Below are 18,527 nucleotides of genomic sequence, written 5' to 3' on the forward strand. Positions count from 1 at the left end.
TAGAGGTACTGATTAATATGCATAAACTAACAGACTTCATTGAGAATCTTCTCTCAGCAAATTTGTGACTATTCAATCACCCGAAAAACAGATTCCTGTTCACTTTGAATACCAAATAATGTGCAGATGCTTTTTACATGATTGGATATCTTAAGTATATTTTCACACAATTTTTGAGTAAAGATCATCAACTCATTTAGTAATATGTCAGTAATGTGATATTATAGTGTGCTGGTCCTCCTTACAGTATTGGCTGGCCTGTGTGTCACTTACTTGTTTGAAATTGCCCTTTAATACTAGTTCTAACATCACCCTCTTCCACTAGTTTTTAAGTCATGTCTGTCATGTGTTTATTACTGTCTATTTTCCTGTTCCAGCAACATGAAGTGAGGTTAAATCTTCCACTGGGGACACGGCAGTGATGTTTTAACCCTTTATCAGTTTACTGAACATTTTTGGTTTGCTGTCAGCATCCAATTGGACATAGTAATAGACACTATGGGGTTGATTTACTAAAACTGGAGAATGCGAAGGGTTCGCCCACTTCCTGAGAATGTCAGAGTAAAGAAGAATGCCGGCTGCCAGGAGGAATAAGTAAACATGACTGTTTACTCCAAATGTGCAAAAACAAGCATTTGAACAATAAATAATAAAAAAAAAAGTAATCTATTGCGACTTACCAGACCTTAGATGTGGTGGCTGCCTTAGTTTACCTTTTTCAGGCTCAGAACATTTTCTTTAAGTACAGAAAATACCCGTTGATCTTGCCAGACAACTAGTGTCCTTATTACTTCCTGTTGTTGAACTTGAAGTGCAATCATATCTACTGTATTTTGTCTAAATTACTTATCCCATCACCCCCTGTGTAATGGAGGTGAACAAAGGCAGACATGTTTTCAGTCCAGCTGGGATGGCAAACCTGGCTCCCTCCGTAGATACAGTGGTGGAGTGAGTGTAGTCACCCAGGGAGAGGAAGTGTTATTTATCATCTAAGGACTAGTAAGCAATGTATTACATTTTTAGGGAGTTTAGATACACTTTAGCTGATCTCCAGCTTTTAGTGACCTTTTACATGCATTTGGACCAGGTCAATCCAAACGACCTATTTACTTCACTTTCAGATACAGCACTAAGTTCCGGCAGTGGGATGGGGACTTTCTATCCCACACCTGGAACAAAATTGAGTCCGGCTGAGTGCTGCTTTGTATTTTTTTTTTAATGCATACAAAGCTTCCTCTGGCTGAGGTGAAGACACAAGTGGATGACAATACCATCTCTGACTCAGCCATTCTGAGAAACTTTGTATTCATTAAAAAAATACAAAGCTCCCTGTGAATGGCTAAGCAGCGCTCAAACCACCTCAAGTTGGAAACAACAAAAGAACCTGAAACCAACTCAAGTTGGTTTCAGGTGTGTGACGGGAAGTTCCCATCCCACTGCTGGAACAGTGCTGTACAATATACTGTATGTAGCTGGGACAGCCATTGCATCGGAGAGTATAGTAAAAGTTTCTTTGGCCCAGCTTGGTCCAAACTATTTAAACACCATTAAGAGCTGGAGTGGGGTAGGGGCTAGTGCAGCTTAAAATTTGTTGGAAGTTGTTGTTATGAATGATGGTGTTCTAATGAATTACTATACGTTGTCCATAGGAATCAATCCGTTTCTTCCTCTGACTGTACACTGCTCAGTATGATCACTAAATTCAGCATGTTTACATGAACAATGCCTGCTAATGACCACTGACTGCTGGGATATATGAAGAATATAGGGATGTATGAATATTATCAATATTTGGGCGCAGAGGAACAGGCAGAAGTTTGTACTGATATGACAACAATTTAGATTTCTGCCACAGAATTCTAATGTTAAAGCACTTGTTTATTGAATCAAAAACATAAATGCCACCCACCGCATATAATGTTAATAGTTGAAGAAAAAAAATGCAAGTTGGTCAAAGGTTTGTTCTCATCTGTATAGAATGACCGCTGGAATTTGGTTGCATCATTCCAATTTTCAGGATTCGTGCAACTATAATGCCGCGTACACACGGTCGGACTTTTCGTCTACAAAAGTCCGACAGCCTGTCCGACAGACTTCCGACGTACCTTCGGCGGACTTGCGGCAGACTTTCTTACGAACGGACTTGCCTACACACGACCACACAAAAGTCCGACGGATTCGTACGTGATGACGTACACCGGACTAAAATAAGGAAGTTCATAGCCAGTAGCCAATAGCTGCCCTAGCATGGGTTTTTGTCCGTCGGACTAGCACACAGACGAGCGGATTTCGGGGTCCGTCGTACTTACGACGTAAAGATTTGAAGCATGTTTCAAATCTAAAGTCCGTCGGATTTGAGGCTAAAAAAGTCCGTTGAAAGTCCGGAGAAGCCCACACACGATCGGATTACCAGCCAGCTTTAGTCCGTCAGCGTCCGTTGGACTTTTGTAGACGAAAAGTCCGACCGTGTGTACGCGGCATAACAGCAAGATCCAGCAGAGTAGCTTATGTCTTCTAATATGGGGAAAGTAGACCTCACACTGACTTTTGTGCAATGCTTCTCAGTATTCTCGGTTTTAATTGACACCTATTTTTTTTTTTTTTTTTTATCCCCCTAAATACTTCTGCAATCGACTCTGGGTTAGAATAGATTTACAAATTATCAGCACTGTAATAATATATTTGCACTAATAAAGTTTTATTATTTGTAAAACAATGCCACATTTGCGTTCTTCTCTATACAATTGCACAATTTAAAGGCTAAGGCTGGCCATACATTATCCAACTTTTTTGTACAATTTTCCTTTAGATTTACCAAAACCATATAATATGGAGGTCAAACCTAAACACTTTCAATTTGTATGAAATCAGTCAGGCCCTTGCACTACATAGTTGAATGTAAATCTAAAGGAAATTGAATAAGAACATTTTATAATGTATGGGCAGCTTTAGGCTACCTGAGCTGATCGGAAAAAAAGTGAACGGATTGCCCTATCCATACAAGTGAGGTGGATGGAGGAATCTTCCCCGCTGTGCTTTTTTATTCTGACAGCAGGGTCCCCTCCACTACCAGAATACACGGATCATCGCTACAGCCACTAATCAAATTAAAATGTTCCAATATTCCCATTTGACAAGAGTCAATCATTAGATCAACTTCTGTCAAGCTGCAACAGCCATAGACGAGATTAGAATTTGGCCAGTCCCTGTTCAACAGGCCAAATTTTGATTCATCTATGGCTAGCTTGCTTATTTTAAAAGTTATTGATGGGATGTTAGGGGAGTTAGACGGTGGAACAGCCTACTCTGGAATCTTTTACGTTTTCCTTCTCTCTCTCGCTTGCTTTAGTGCCCATTTACATCAGAAACCATGTTCCATGCATATTTCCCACACCACATTCCAAATGCACTGGATGTCCTAGCTGCTACAGGTGTCATTGGATTCCTAAAGACCCCCCAACACATAGATCGCAAATGCAGTGGGTTTGCCTACAGCCAGATTGCATGGCGTTTAGTACCATGTGATCTGGTTGCAGTGGGTTTTTATCCACTTAAGGATCAAGCCTATTTTTTACACTTGGTGTTTACAAGTTAAAATCTTTTTTTTTTGCTAAAAAATTACTTAGAATCCCCAAACATATATATATATATATATATATATATATATATATATATATATATATATATATATATATATATATATATACACATATATACATTTTTTTTTTTTCAGACACCCTTGGGAATAAAATGGCGATCATTGCAAAGAAAAACAAATAAGGCCCAGCGCTCAGGATATGTTAAACGCAAACTGCAACAGTCATAAATCAATAAAATGAAGTAGTTTAATAAACCAATAATAATTGCCAGTAATAAATACTGAATATTAAAACCAAAATGTAGAAAAATGTTGCAAGAAGCACCACAGTAACACAAGATTAAAAAGTCTTAAGAAATTAAATGGTATAGCATCAAGTTTCAATATGTAAAAGGCACTTGCATTGACGGACAGTCAGCCTTCGAGCAACAGGAGACCAGCAAAGGAGATCCGTCCAAAAAAATCCCCAACCGAAAACAATAGGTGAAATGGTGGAAGCAGAGTACAGTACTTACAACAGGAGGCAATGAATGGAATGATGGGAGCGGAAAGACGTGGAGAGGAGAACGTTCACGACTGTCCCATAATTTGGGGAGTCTAGCATCGGACAGGGGAGCTCGCCGGCTCCTGTATGCTGTTGAGTGGCTGTGGCATGCGCTGAGCCGAAGCTCCGCCGTGAGGAAGACAGCCTGGCTGGAGCTCCGTGGCGATGGGTGATGACGTCAGCACAGGGGAGCCGCCGGGATGTCAGCGGGTGGAAAACAAACCGCTGAGTCTCCAGATGGTGTCTCCACAGGGGTGAAAGCTCATCAATGGGACATGGTGACACTGCCCAAAGACCAACACTAGACCTGAGAGGCCTCAGGGGTAAATAAAAGTGCCGACAGGCTGAAGCTGAGCTCACATTTGTCTAGACGGCCTGGGGCTCCAAGAAAAACGTACAATTGATAAAAATGGATGGGAATCAGTGAAGATGGAGAAAACAAGGAGACTGATCAGAAACCATCTGACCGAGGGGATGACAGGGATGATGTTGCTGGGGAAACCACTGCTGGCTAATGTGGAAGTTTCACAGGGTTGATGGATGGATCGATGGATCAATGCTCGCTGTAACACGGCTCTGGCTGGGGCCACTGTCCTGGGGTTGCCTTGATGATGCGTTTCGCATTTTCGCGCACGAGCGCTTTGTCATAGATCATTGCAATACTTTTACGAACAGTCTACTGACTGGATTGGTACGAGCTGATTGGAGAAAAGCCAATGTAGCACCAATAATTAAAAAAAGGGCTGACATACATCCCTGGGAATTACAGACCAGTTAGCCTAACATCAATTGTATGCAAGCTCCTGGAGGGGATAATAAGGGACTATATACAAGATTTTAGTATTGGTATCATTAGCAGTAATCAGCATGGATTCATGAAGAATCCTTCTTGTCAAACCAATCTATTAACCTTCTATGAGGAGGTGAACTGCCATCTAGATGAAGGAAGGCCCGTAGACGTGGTGTATCTGGATTTTGCAAAAGCATTTGATACAGTTCCCCATAAACATTTACTGTACAAAGTAAGGTCAGTTGGCATGGACCATAGGGTGAGTACATGGATTGAAAACTGGCTACAGGCGTGAGTTTAGAGGGTGGTGATAAATGGGGAGTACTCGGAAAATGGGGTCCCCCAGGGTTCTGTCCTGGGACCAATCCTATTTTTAATTTATTCATAAACGACCTGGAGGATGGGATAAATGGTTCAATCCAGCCCTCAAAAATTCTGCAAAAATTGCGAGTGGATTTTGAGGGCTGGCGAGCTATAGCTGCCTGGGGGGGCGGGGGCAAGCACCGGGGTTGTATGGGGGGTGCGATCGCGGAGGGGGAAGAGAGGCGAGTAGGCGGACGGATGATGAGCCTGCCGAGGAACATCACAGCTTTCATTTCAATTGCTGTGGTCCCCGCACTTGCTGCCACATACAGCCCCTTCTCTTTGTCCGGGACTTGGACGTCTATCATCATCTTGGACAGATCACCCGTCCAATCCTGGGATGTGTGACGTCTATCAAAGTTTCCCGGCCAGGGGGCTTGGCTGTATGTGACGGTGCGCGGCAGGGACACAGCAACTGAAATGAAAGCTGTGATGTTCCTCAGCACCCTCATCATCTGGCCAGCAATTCCTCTCCCCCTGCACAGGTAGGCTGCATTGGATGGACACGGGCAGGCTGCATGGATAAAGTTGTTCACATTTATTTTTATAACTTAATTCTTCATAAAACATTTAAGTGTCATTTCATAAGATGATTTATGAGGGCTTGTTTCGGGGCAGGGTTGGGTGGGGCAACTGGTGACAAGTAACCCTTGAGGCCTGGCCACTAGCTCAGGACTTGAGCTACAAGGCAAATGAGGTTTAATGTAGAAAAATGTAAAATAATGCATTTGTGTAGCAAATATACTAATGCAATCTACTCATGGGGGGGGGGGGGGGGGTGTAGAACCTCTAGGGGAATCTAGGATGGAAAATGACCTGGGGGTCCTAGTAGATGACAGGCTCAGCAATGGCATGCCAAGCTGCTGCAAGCAAAGCAAACAGAATATTGACATGCATTAAAAAGGGGATTAACACCAGAGATAAAATGATAATTCTCCCACTCTACAAGACTCTGGTCCGGCCGCACCTAGACTATGCTGTCCAGTTCTGGGCACCGGTCCTAAGGAGGGATGTGCTGGAACTGGAGCGAGTACAGAGATGGGCAACAAAACTAATAAAGGGTCTGGAGGACATTAGTTATGAGGAAAGGTTACGAGCACTGAACTTGTTCTCTCTGGAGAAGAGACGCTTGAAAGGGGATATGATTTCAATGTACAAACAGTGTACTGGTGACCTCACAACAGGGATAAAATTTTTCCACGTAAGGGAATTTAATAAGACACGCGGCCATTCACTAAAATTAGAAGAAAAGCGGGGGGCGTGTCCAAGATGGAGACCGGAGCAGATGTGCAGTGAGAGAGCTCCGCTCAGTCTCCGGCCTAAAATCCTGTTTCCCTGCAGATAGGCTACACTACACGGACCTGAACGGCTGCATCGCCGGCGGAGGAAGGTATGACCAAGGGGAAGGGCACTCTCTCCGCCCGCAAGTCACACAAGATTCCCCCGAGTGCCGCTGCACGGACCCCTCGTCCCACCAACGGATCAAATATGGCGACTCAGGCCGATGACACGGAGACGGTCTCTCCAGAAAGGGATCAATATAATTTCGAGGCCCTCATGCAGGCAATAACTAACTGCCAATCAACCCTCGCAGGGAAAATCGAGCAAATGCAGCTCGATATTAGCCTCATAAGACACGACATGGATACCTTTAGATCCCGCCTCACCGAGGCCGAACGCCGCGTGGGAGACTCGGAGGACACGCTGCAAGACCATACAGTCTCACTCCGCACGCTGCAGACGAAAATAAAGACCCTAGAGACTCGTGCAGAAGATGCTGAAAATAGAAATAGGAGTAATAACCTCTGAGTGGTGGGCCTCCCTGAGGGAGCTGACCCCACGGCCTTCACCGAACAGCTCCTACGTGATCTCCTGCCCAGAGCGCCATTTTCCAACTTTTTTGTGGTGGAGAGGGCACATAGAATGCCTGCTGCCCGGGGGCCCCCGGGAGCTCTTCCACGCACATTTATCCTGAAACTATTGAACTTTAGAGACCGAGACCTAGTCCTCCGTGAATCCAGGAAGATCGAGCAATTGAGGTTTGAGGGAGCTAAACTAATGATTTTCCCGGACTTCTCGGTAGAAACTCCAAAACAACGTCGCTCCTTTGACCAAGTTAAACTAAACCTACACAATAAGAAGATAAATTACAGTATGTTGTTCCCGGCAAGGCTGCGAATCCAGGATGGTGAGACGGTGTGATTTTTTACTTCCCCTAAAGAGGCAACGCATTGGATGGAGACCCTACCTAGGAATTGATGTTTCCAGAGAATCGCATGGTTCGCCTGCACTATCCTGTCTTTGTGGTTGTGCTAACGTGTTCCTTATACAAGTCCTCACATACCACAGATGTGCATCTGGAAAAGATGCGGGATGAGGCACTTCTAAATTTTCTTTTCTTGGGAAACATTATTTTTATTTTTCTTGGATTTTTTTATTATATACCCACAGTTTCTATGGTTTCAAGTTTTGTGCCCCCGGGGGAATGGGTTAGCTCCCCCGGGTGATAAGTACTCTATATTCTGCAGGGAACATTGATCCTTAACATTAGTTGGAGGACTTACTGTATGTACTGTGACACTCGGGTGTCCTTCTGTTCATCTCCCCAATTGGCAGTTGCCATGACAGTTCTTGGGATACAAGCACGCTGAAGTTTGGGGGGTGGTGCGGGGTGGGGGGGAGGGGGATGGGTTCGGAGCACATGGCTTTGCTCCTTGTTGAAACTGTTGTTTTTTTTCGTTTTGTTCTTATATTGGTGCTGCATATGTCTCAAATTGTGTGCTAAAGTATACTGTGCTAAGGCTCAGGGTTGCTATAGTCTTTCTCCACTAGATGGCGTGAGTGATCTGCCTGCTAACATTGCAGAATGGGTGAATATGTTATCTCTTTTTCTCTGTCTGCTCACACTCAGCGGGACCCTGCTAAGGGTTGCTTCTTCCTCTCATTAAAGTCATACCAAACTGCAATGTCTCCCCTGACAGTGATATTATGGAATGTCAGGGGGCTGAATTCCAAAATTAAGAGGTCTCTGGTTTTTAATTTCCTAAAAAAGTATAACCCGCATATATGCGTGTTTCAGGAGACTCATTTGGTGGGGAGCAGGACGCTGGCACTTTGAAAACCTTGGGTTGGTGCATATTACCATTCCACTTATTCCTCCTACTCGAGGGGTGTCAGTGTCCTGGTCCATAAGTCACTTGGGTTTACCTTACTGGATCTTCATCTAGATCCGGACGGGAAATTTGTGGCCCTTCATGCAATGTGTGATAGATTGTAATTGTTGATAGTAGGTATTTATATTCCTCCCCCAGCTACGATAGATATCCTTAAAAAGCTCACACCAATCATAGCTCTATATCCTTCGGCTGGAGTAATTCTGACTGGAGACTTTAACATGACCCCAAACTCAGACTTGGACAGGCTTAGTGTGGGACCCCCCGGGGTATCCCCTCTATCACAGTGGGCTGATAACTATGGGTTTACTGATATATGGAGACTGAGGCATCCAGATGAGAGGCAGTATACCTGTCTCCGCTACATATGCGTCTTTCTCCAGAATTGACCTGATATATATGTCCGACTCCCTGCTCCCCTGGGTACAAGAGGTGGAGATCCTGCCGCGAGGCATTTCAGATCACGCACCTCTCCTACTTAGATTGCAGACAGACTCCCCCATGGGCAATGCTCTTTGGAGGCTCTCGGGGTTTTGGATTGCAGACGAGAGGGTGGCTCCTCTGGTGGAGGGTGAGTTGGGAGTCTACTCGGCTATTAATCAGGGCACGGTCCCCCCCCCCCCCCTACACTCTGGGATGCCTTCAAGGCATATGCCAGAGGGCAATACAAGATGGCAGTTGGGAGGGTCAGAAAGGATACGCGCTTGGCTTTAGAGGAAGCAGAAAGGAAGGTCCTCCATTTGGAAAACACATATGTCCATACCAAAGATGCTCTAACATATGACGCTATGCAATCTCTCCACAGAGCGATATCTCTCCTACGGATTGAGACCACCAAGAAACAACTGCTGGCTCAATCACAGAGAATCTTTGAGCAGGGGGAAAAGACGGGCAGATTACTGGCCTGGCTGGCTAGAGAACGCTCCTCCACACTACATATTGCCCACATAAGAGATGACACGGAAGTACTTCATTCTGACTCCATTGGTATAAATGGTCAATTTGCGCAATACTATGAACATCTAAGGCCACGTGTACTGAGGAGGCTATGGCCACCTTTCTGAACCAGATAGACTTCCCACAATTATCAGCTGAGGCCAGAAACACACTAGACGCCCCAATTACTCTCAAAGAAGTCCAAACTGCAGTGGCAGCACTCCAGTCAGCGAAAACACCTGGCCCTGATGGCCTGCCGGCAGAATTTTATAAGACAAATAATGAAATTCTCCTCCCTAATTTCCATAGTCTGCTCCTTACAATGTTAAAAGAGGGCCGCCTTCCTCCTTCTATGCCAGAGGTGGTGATTGTGGTCATAGCTAAACCCAATAAAGATCCCACATCATGTGCCTCATATCGCCCTATATCACTTCTTAATGTAGATGCCAAAATAACTACTAAAATCCTAGCAAATAGACTTAACTCGGTTATCCTTTCAATAATCCATGGCGATCAGACGGGCTTCATGCCGGGCAAAGGCACTGACATCAACCTGCGTCGGCTTTACACCAACATCTCTCATGCAGAGAAGTCGAAATCCCCGAGTGTGGTGGCCTCTCTAGACGCCGAGAAGGCCTTCGACTCGGTGGAGTAGGAATTCTTGTGGAAGGTGCTTGAAAGATTTAATTTCGGTCCCAAATTTATCGCCTGGATAAAACTCCTCTATAGTAACTCCACTGCAAGAGTTCGAATGAACGGGGTGCTCTCTCCCCCCTTCTCTCTGGGCAGGGGAACCAGACAGGGATGCCCTCTGTCCCCGGGCTTGTTTGCCCTGGCCATTGAGCCTCTGGCTATCCTGCTTAGAGCGTCCCCGAGGGTTGGAGGAATAGAGGTTGGTCCGTTGACTGAGAGGCTTTCATTATATGCTGTTGATGCATTGTTGTACCTTCCAGACGCATCTGCCTCATTATCGGCGGCCCTGGAAATTATTAATCACTATGGGACCTTCTCAGGCATACGGATCAACTGGACTAAATCCATTCTCTTTTCCTTATCCCCGACCTCACCTACTATAGATTCCTCAAACCAGCTAGTCTTGGTTTCTAAGTTTAAATACTTGGGAATTGAAATCCAGAAAGAGCCAGCTATGTATCTGGTAGATAACGTTTATCCGATCTTGCACCAATTCATTGCCCCAATGCCAGGCTTGGAAATCTCTTCCCCTATCTCCGGTAGGTCGGATTAATCTCATAAAATGACGTTTCTTCCCAAATTCTTATACGTCTTTCGGAACACTCCTGTCCCCATTCCCAAGTCCTTCTTTGACAAATTAGATCAAGCGGTTAATTTGTTTGTATGGGGGGGATTGGCTCCTAAAGTCGCCCGGACCACCCTGCAGCTCCCTCTGTCCCTGGGAGGTTTGGCGCTCCCATGTTTCAAAAAATATTATTGGGCAGCAGTTATAGTTACCGTTCGTTGGTGGTTTTCCCAGCCAAAGTCTAACCCCTCAGTTAATCTTGAAGCCGCTATACTGGGCTCCTACTCGGCTTTGAGTAACTTGGTCTTTAGAGGGTCTAAGGCACATCCGGAGGTGACAACACCGATGCGGACGACGGTGGGGGTATGGGAACAGATGTCGAAGAAGCTTGCTCGACCTAACACTGTTTCCCCTTACATACCACTATGGGGCAATCCCAAATTGAAACATCTCCAAACAGTTTCAGATCCTGCCCTCGGGGCGGGATATGGAATTAGGATACTACAGCATGTATGGTCCAAAGGCAGAATTATCCCCTATGACAGCTTGAGAAATGATTTCCAGCTCCCCCCTAGAATGTTTTTTCGTTATTTGCAACTGCGGCATGCAGTACAGGCCCAATACTCAGAGGGAGTCACTTTGCAATCACACGGGGTAGAGAAATTTCTAATCTCAAAAAATATAGATTGCATTTTATCCTCCCTATATATTCGAATACTGAGTGAGGAGCAAACTGAGGGAACTAGACTCTATGAGAAATGGAAGGCAGATGTACCCGCCCTAGCTCCTGATGACTGGGAGGAGTGTATACAACAGTACATTCCCCTTATGGTGTCAGCAAGGGATAGATATATTCAGCTCAAATTCCTTCACAGAGCATACTACACGCCACAGAATATACCCAACTCAGTCAGACAGATGCCCGAAATGCAATAGGGAGCTGGGCACCTTTATTCATATTGTCTGGTCATGCCCAGTTTTACAGCAGTTTTGGTTAGAAGTGGTGGAAATCATCAATTCAGTGGCCAACCTCAATGTACAAGTGAACCCGATTGTTCTACTTCTTGGAGTATGTGATAACCTTATACCTAATGTGCACAAAAGATTGTTTGTTTTCTATGCCTCATTTTATGCCAGGAAAACTATTCTCCTTAAATGGAAGCAACCTGATCCTCCCATGGTCTCCCAGTGGAAGGCTTTGATAAATTCCATACTGCCACTTTTTAAACTTACTTATATTAATCGCAAATGCCCTAAGAAGTTCTCCAAGATTTGGGGAGCATGGTCTGAATAATAGAGTTGACATGGTGTTAGGGACGGGCAGTGTGATGTGCCTGGATTGGACATGTCCTCTCCCCCTCCCTTATCTCCCCTCCCCTGTCTCTTCTCCCTCTCCCACCCCCTTCTGGCCTCCTTTGGCCCTTCCCTCGCGACCCCCCCCCCCTACTCCATGATCCTTACTAATTTACTGAGTAGATACCCTGACCAACAGATAGTGATAAAACCTGTCTAAGTGACTCTTAATACGGTCGGATAGAGGTTAGTACTATTAATCCGATGTCACTCACTAGGGAAGCATCCTGCTATAAACACACGGTATATGGAAAAAAGTCTGTAATTTTTTATAACTAAGATAGTATATGTATTGAAAAAGTATATATATGATATGTAGCAGCAATATGATGTTTGTACTTTTGTTTTGTATGTTTGAAATCTCTCCTTCTGGAGACAAATAAAAACTTTTCTGTTAAAAAAAAAAAAAATTAGAAGAAAAGCGGTTTAACCTTAAACTGCGTACGGGGTTCTTTACTGTAAGAGCGGTAAGGATGTGAAATTCCCTTCCACACGCAGTGATTTCAACAGGGAGCATCAATAATTTCAAAAAACTATTAGATGAGCACCTGAACGACCACAACATGCAGGCATATACAATGTAATACTAACATAAAATCACACACATAGGTTGGACTTGATGGGCTTGTGTCTTTTTTCAATCTCACCTACTATACTATGTCACACCATATTTGCGCAGCGATCTTACAAACGCAATTTTTTTGGCAAAAAACATACTTTTTTTTTTAAATAAAAAAAATAAGAAAACAGTAAAGTTAGCCCAATTTTTTTTTTATATTGTGAAAGATAATGTTGCGCAGAGTAAATTGATACCCAACAGGTCATGCTTCAAAATTGCGCCCGCTCGTGGCATGGCGGCAAACTTTTACACTTAAAAATATCAATAGGCAAATTTTTTAAAATTTCTACAGTTTACCAGTTTTGAGTTAGAGGAGGTCTTTTGCTAGAGTTATTGCTCTCGCTCTAACGATTGCGGCAATACCTCACATGTGTGGTTTGAACACCGTTTACATATGCGGGTGCAACTTATGTATGCGTTCAATTCTGCATTCAAGGAGGGACGGGGCACTTAAAATTTTTTATTTTTTTTCTTATTTATTTTACTTTTTATTTTTACACTGTCCCTTCTTAAAAAAAAAATTTGATCACTTTTATTCCTATTACAAGGGATGTAAACATCCCTTGTAATAGAAAAAAGCATGACAGGACCTCTTTAATGTGAGATCTGGGGTCAAAAGATCTCAGATCTCACATTTACACTTAAAAGCAATAAAAAAAATTGTTTGTTTTTTTTTTTGTTTTTTTTTTATAGAAAAATTGTCCGTTGGGTGGGAGTGACATTTGACGTCGCTCCTGTCATCCAATGCCATAGAGTCGAGTGGGAGCCATCATTCGGTAAAATTCGGTAAGCGGCGAAGATGCCTGGGGAGGGGCACCTCTCCCGCCACCCATAAAAGTGATCTTGTGGCGAATCCGCTGCAGGGACCACTTTTATCCTAAAGGAGACCACCCGCAATTGAAGAAAATACCGGGGTTATGGCAGCTATCTGCTGCATTCTCCTGGGTGGTTCTGGTGAGAACCCTTATTTATTCTTCTTTTTTTCTTTTTTCTTTTTTTTTTTTGGCTAAAGGTTTATATAAGGTATGTTCTTTTACATCAGATGAGGTATAGTTGATGAACAACCCCTACAGCAGTAATATGGAAACCTGACAATAGGCCATAGTTATGGTTAATGGACATAGAAGGAGGTTATGCTACACAAATGTTTCCAATCAGTGTATGGTCAAATGGTGACTTTTGAAGGTAATGGCATCACTCATACTTCAGCTGTCTGGTATATTTATTGCATTCAAAGGCCTTTACTGAAATTTCTTTGATGACTAACCTACCTCTTACAATCTTTACATATCATGTATGGATTTTCAAGTATGATTTGTATCTTTTATATGGAAAATTTAAAACCCACACATCTGACCATCCCTACTAACCTACTGCAACACAGCGCATATAGGTTATGCAACATGGAGGGGTAGGTGCATTGTTTTACTACATGGATGAACTGTTGCAGACCATTCACAGACCTAAAAAAAAAAAAAAACATCACTATAAAAAAAATTACCATCGTTGTCATTTACCATGAGACAGTGATGTTTGACAAAGAACTCCCAAAATCTATGGTACACAAGGTACCATGGCATGGAACTAAACAATTTTAAAGCCTTGTGCAATCAAGCAAAACTCCTGGAACATCAGATAGTCCATAGATCAATGGTTAAGGCTGGCCATAGACAGTGCAATTTTTTTTCTTGTAGTCATGGGTTTCAGGAAAACGGAAAATTGTATACTCACCATTCCGTAATTTTCCTTTCCTGTTGCATCTTCATGGCAGCACACACTTTGGGTTGTGACTCCGCCCCCACAACCTGATAGGACCACATAGCTATAAATTGTAGAGAGGGCCCCCGCCCCAGTATTCTCTGTGTATATCACCTCAGAAGGGTGGGAGATTGTATGCTGCCATGAAGATGCGACAGGAAAGGAAAATTACGGAAAGGTGAATATACAATTTTCCGTTTTCCTGTCGCATCATGGCAGCATACACTTTGGGGAATAACTCGCAAAAACTGGGTGGGAATGCAAACTAAGTTTATTAACAAAGAATAGAAGAATTGGCCTGGATAACGGATATTCCAAGACATTACCTTTGACATCTAATGGATGAGGATCGCCCTGATCCGTACTGAGTGCTTGGAGATTAATTTCCTGGTTGAAATGAAAAGATGAGGATACCTTGGGGATGAATCGATCCGAAGGTCTTAGGACTAGTCTGTCTGGAAAAACAACCAGATATGGTTCACTGACTATTAGAGCTTGCATCTCTGACACCCTTTTAGCCGATGTTATGGCTATTAAGAACGAGACTTTCAGTGTTAGATCCCAGAGGGATATGCTCTTGATTGGGAAAAAGGGTTCCTTAGATAGGGCTTCCAGAACAACTAAGAGGTCCCAGACTGGGAAGGAAGGTTTTCTGGGAGGCCTCCGTTTTAGACAGGCCCTTTGAAACTGAATCACAAGAGGATCTTGTGCCCATTTAACTCCTGTCAATGCGGACAGGGCCGAGACCTGGACCTTCAGGGTACTTGACCTAAGGCCTTTCTCTAGGCCTAATTGAAGAAATTCCAGGACCTGTGACAGACGGGGAGGATGAGTCCCAACCTTGCTGTTGAGTGAAAGTGACAAACTTCTCCCAGACCCGTCTGTATGTGTTGTTGGTGGTAGGTCTTCTGGCCTGGAGTAAGGTATCCACCACCTTCTGGGAACAGCCTTGCTCTAGGTACCTAGCCCTTTCAGTCTCCAGGCTATCAATTGTAGCTTCTCTGGGTTCAGGTGAAGAAGATGACCCTGGGAGAGCAGGTCCCTCGACAACGGGAGGAGCAGGGGATCTGCTATGTTCAGCTGCATGAGGGTAGTAAACCATGGCCTCCTCGGCCAGAAAGAAATTACTGCTACCACCAATGCCGTTGACTTCTTGAGCCTCAGGAGGAATCTCGCTATGAGTGGAGTCGGAGGGAAAATGTACCCCAGGTGAAAATTCCAGGGGTGTTGGAGGCAATCCGTTCCCTCCGCCGAAGGAAATGGTATCCTTGATAGGAATCTCCGGCATTTTGCGTTTTCCGGAGTTGTAGCCAGGTCTATCGCTGGTGAACCCCAGGTCCAGGATATAAGAGCATAGGCCTGTTAACTCAGAGACCACTCATTGGAGGTGAAATTCCTGCTCAGCGAGTCGGCCAAGACGTTCTGGACTCCCGGAACATAAACTGCCCTTAAATCCGACAGGTTCAGCTGTGCCCATTCTAAAACAGGACGGACCTCCTGCATCATGGACCTGCTTCTGGTGCCCCCCTGCCTGTTGATATAGGCGACCGCCACCTTGTTGTCCATCCTCAGAAGGACATGCTTCTCCCTCAAGAGGGAACTGAAGGCCAGGAGAGTCTGAAACGCTGCTTTCATCTCCAAAACATTCGACACTGAGTCCTGTGTCCTGAATGGCCAGCGGCCCTGAGCCGCGTAGTCCTGATAGTGAGCTCCCCACCCCTGCAGACTGGCATCTGAGGTCACTATCTCCTGATGAGTAGTGATTATGTGTTTGCACCTTCTCAAGTTGCAAGGCCGTGTCCACCAATGCAATGATTGTTTTACCTCCTGAGAGATGTGAATCGGCTGGGACATTGACGTACCGTTCCACTGGCACAGAAAGGATATTTGGAGAGGCCTCGAGTTCCATTGAGCCCACTGGACCATTGGAATGGGGGATGCTAAGGAGCCCAGGATACTGAGGCATGCTCTGGCCGGTAGCCTTGTGGCCGAGATAGCCTTCTTCACCCTCTGAATTAGGGGAGGAATCTTTTCCCGTGGAAGCTCCACTGTGTTCTCTCTCGTGTCCAGCTCGGCCCCCAGAAAGACCATTCTCTGTGTGGGATGGATGTTGCTTTTTTTCCAATTTATCAGCCACCCTAGGGACTGTAATGTGGAGACCAGAACTTCCCGATGCTGGATGAGAGACTCCTTGCCGTCTGAGAGAAGCAGGATGTCGTCCAGGTAATGATGGACCCTCAATCCTTTTTATCTCAAGTGGGCTATTACAGGTAATAGGACCTTCGTAAATGTCCTGGGTGCGGTGGAGATCCCGAACGGGAGACTTCAAAATTGGAAGTGCCAACTGTTTAGAGTGAAACGGAGGAATTTTTGGAATTCGGCGTGGATAGGGATATGTAGTTATGCATCCTGGAGGTCGATTGAAAGCATCCAATCTCCCCGGTTTATCGCTTGGAGGATTGATTGTAGGCTTTCCATCCTGAACGTTTCTATCCGGATTGACCGGTTGAGGTTCTTTAGGTCCAGGACTGGACGAAAGTCCCCTTATTTCTGTGGTGGCGAGACCTCCACTATTGCTTGCTTTTAGAGCAGATCTTGGATATACTGTACCAAGGACATCCTTTTCTCTCGGGAAGGAGGAAGCTTGGTTGAGCAAAAATGATCCCTTGGGGGGCGACGTTTGAATGACCATCTGTGCCCGAAATGGATGGTGGATACTGTCCACGGGTCTTTTATCATTCCCGCCCAAACCAGTTTGAACTTTGTGAGCCTGGCACCCACCACTGCTGGTTGGGCGGGCGTACCTTCAAAAGGACTTCTGGTCATTGGAGGCAGGGGTTTTGGGTTTTTGGAATTTGAGGAAGGATGTCTGAGGGTTTTTCCAACTTCTCCTGTATTCCTTCCCGGGCCTATAGGATTTTGCATCCCTATATCTCTCCGGGAGAGTGTGTTTTAAAGGGAGGCGGCCTTTGTTGTTTTGGTCTTCTGTCTGAAGGAATGAGACCTGACTTTCCGTCTGTCACTTTAGAAATTGCTGTATCCAGCTTTGCTCCGAAGAGGCTTACCCCATCGTACGGAATCCGGCACCAATTGGATTTTGAGGCAGGGTCGGGCGACCAGGGTTTAAGCCATAGCGCCCTTCTGGCCATTACAGTGGCTAACATGGATCTTGATGCGGATCTAATAGTGTCCACGGAAGCTTCCGCCACAAGGTCCCTTGCATGGCCTCAGTTCTTGTAAGGCCTTATTGATCTGTTCTTCGATCTGCGCCCTCAGTGACGAGCTTTGCGGTATTCGAAGACCAACTGGAAAAAGATTTCGCGACGGCGGCCAGTGCCACTGCTGGTCTGCAGGCGCCCCCTGCAAAAAGGTAAGCCCTTTTAAGGTCTGTATCAACCTTTCTGTCCAGCACATCCCTGAACGTCACTGCGTTCTCAATGGGGAGCGTCACGTGTCTGGCTAGGCGCATCAAAGAAGCGTCTACTACTGGAGGGGAAACCAAGGGAGATACCTTGGGTTCTTTCAGTGGGTACAATTTGGTAAGTCTGTTGGATAGACTAATCTTCTTTTCAGGGTTCTGCCATTCCTCCTTAATAAGCTCATCTAGCTCGTCTATGAATGGAAAAGCTTCTGGTACTCTCTTGAGATTTGGGAAATACTTCCTCTGCTTCTGCAGCCCCTCCTCAGGTTCCTCCCACTTTATCGCTTCCTTGACCGATTTCACGAAAGGTCCTATAAGCGAGAAATCAAATCCAGCTCATGCCTCCAGCTCTTCATCGTCTGACGAGAATTCTTGTTCCCTTGATGTACTGGGATGGGATGGTGAGGCGCTCTGGGCTGTAGCCTCCGCATCTGGAGTTGAGACATGCAGAGCAGGGACTCTGGTAGGCTCTATAGTATCCAGCTCTTTCTCCCTGGTGGCCTCATCCATACACCTGCGGCAGGCCAGTTTGTCTGGTAGGGCTGTGGCCCTGCATACCCAGCAAGCATTCCCCGCCGGGCGGGAGGTGTGTACAGGAGACTGACATCTACGTGCAGGGGATCTTCTGTGGTAGGAATATCTATGCCTAGAGTAGGATCGACTCCTTCTACGGCTTCCCCTGTGGGCTGAGCGACTTCGCCTATGGCTGGAGCG

Source organism: Aquarana catesbeiana, linkage group LG02 (genome assembly GCF_042186555.1).
Source record: "Aquarana catesbeiana isolate 2022-GZ linkage group LG02, ASM4218655v1, whole genome shotgun sequence".
NCBI classification, from domain to species: domain Eukaryota; kingdom Metazoa; phylum Chordata; class Amphibia; order Anura; family Ranidae; genus Aquarana; species Aquarana catesbeiana.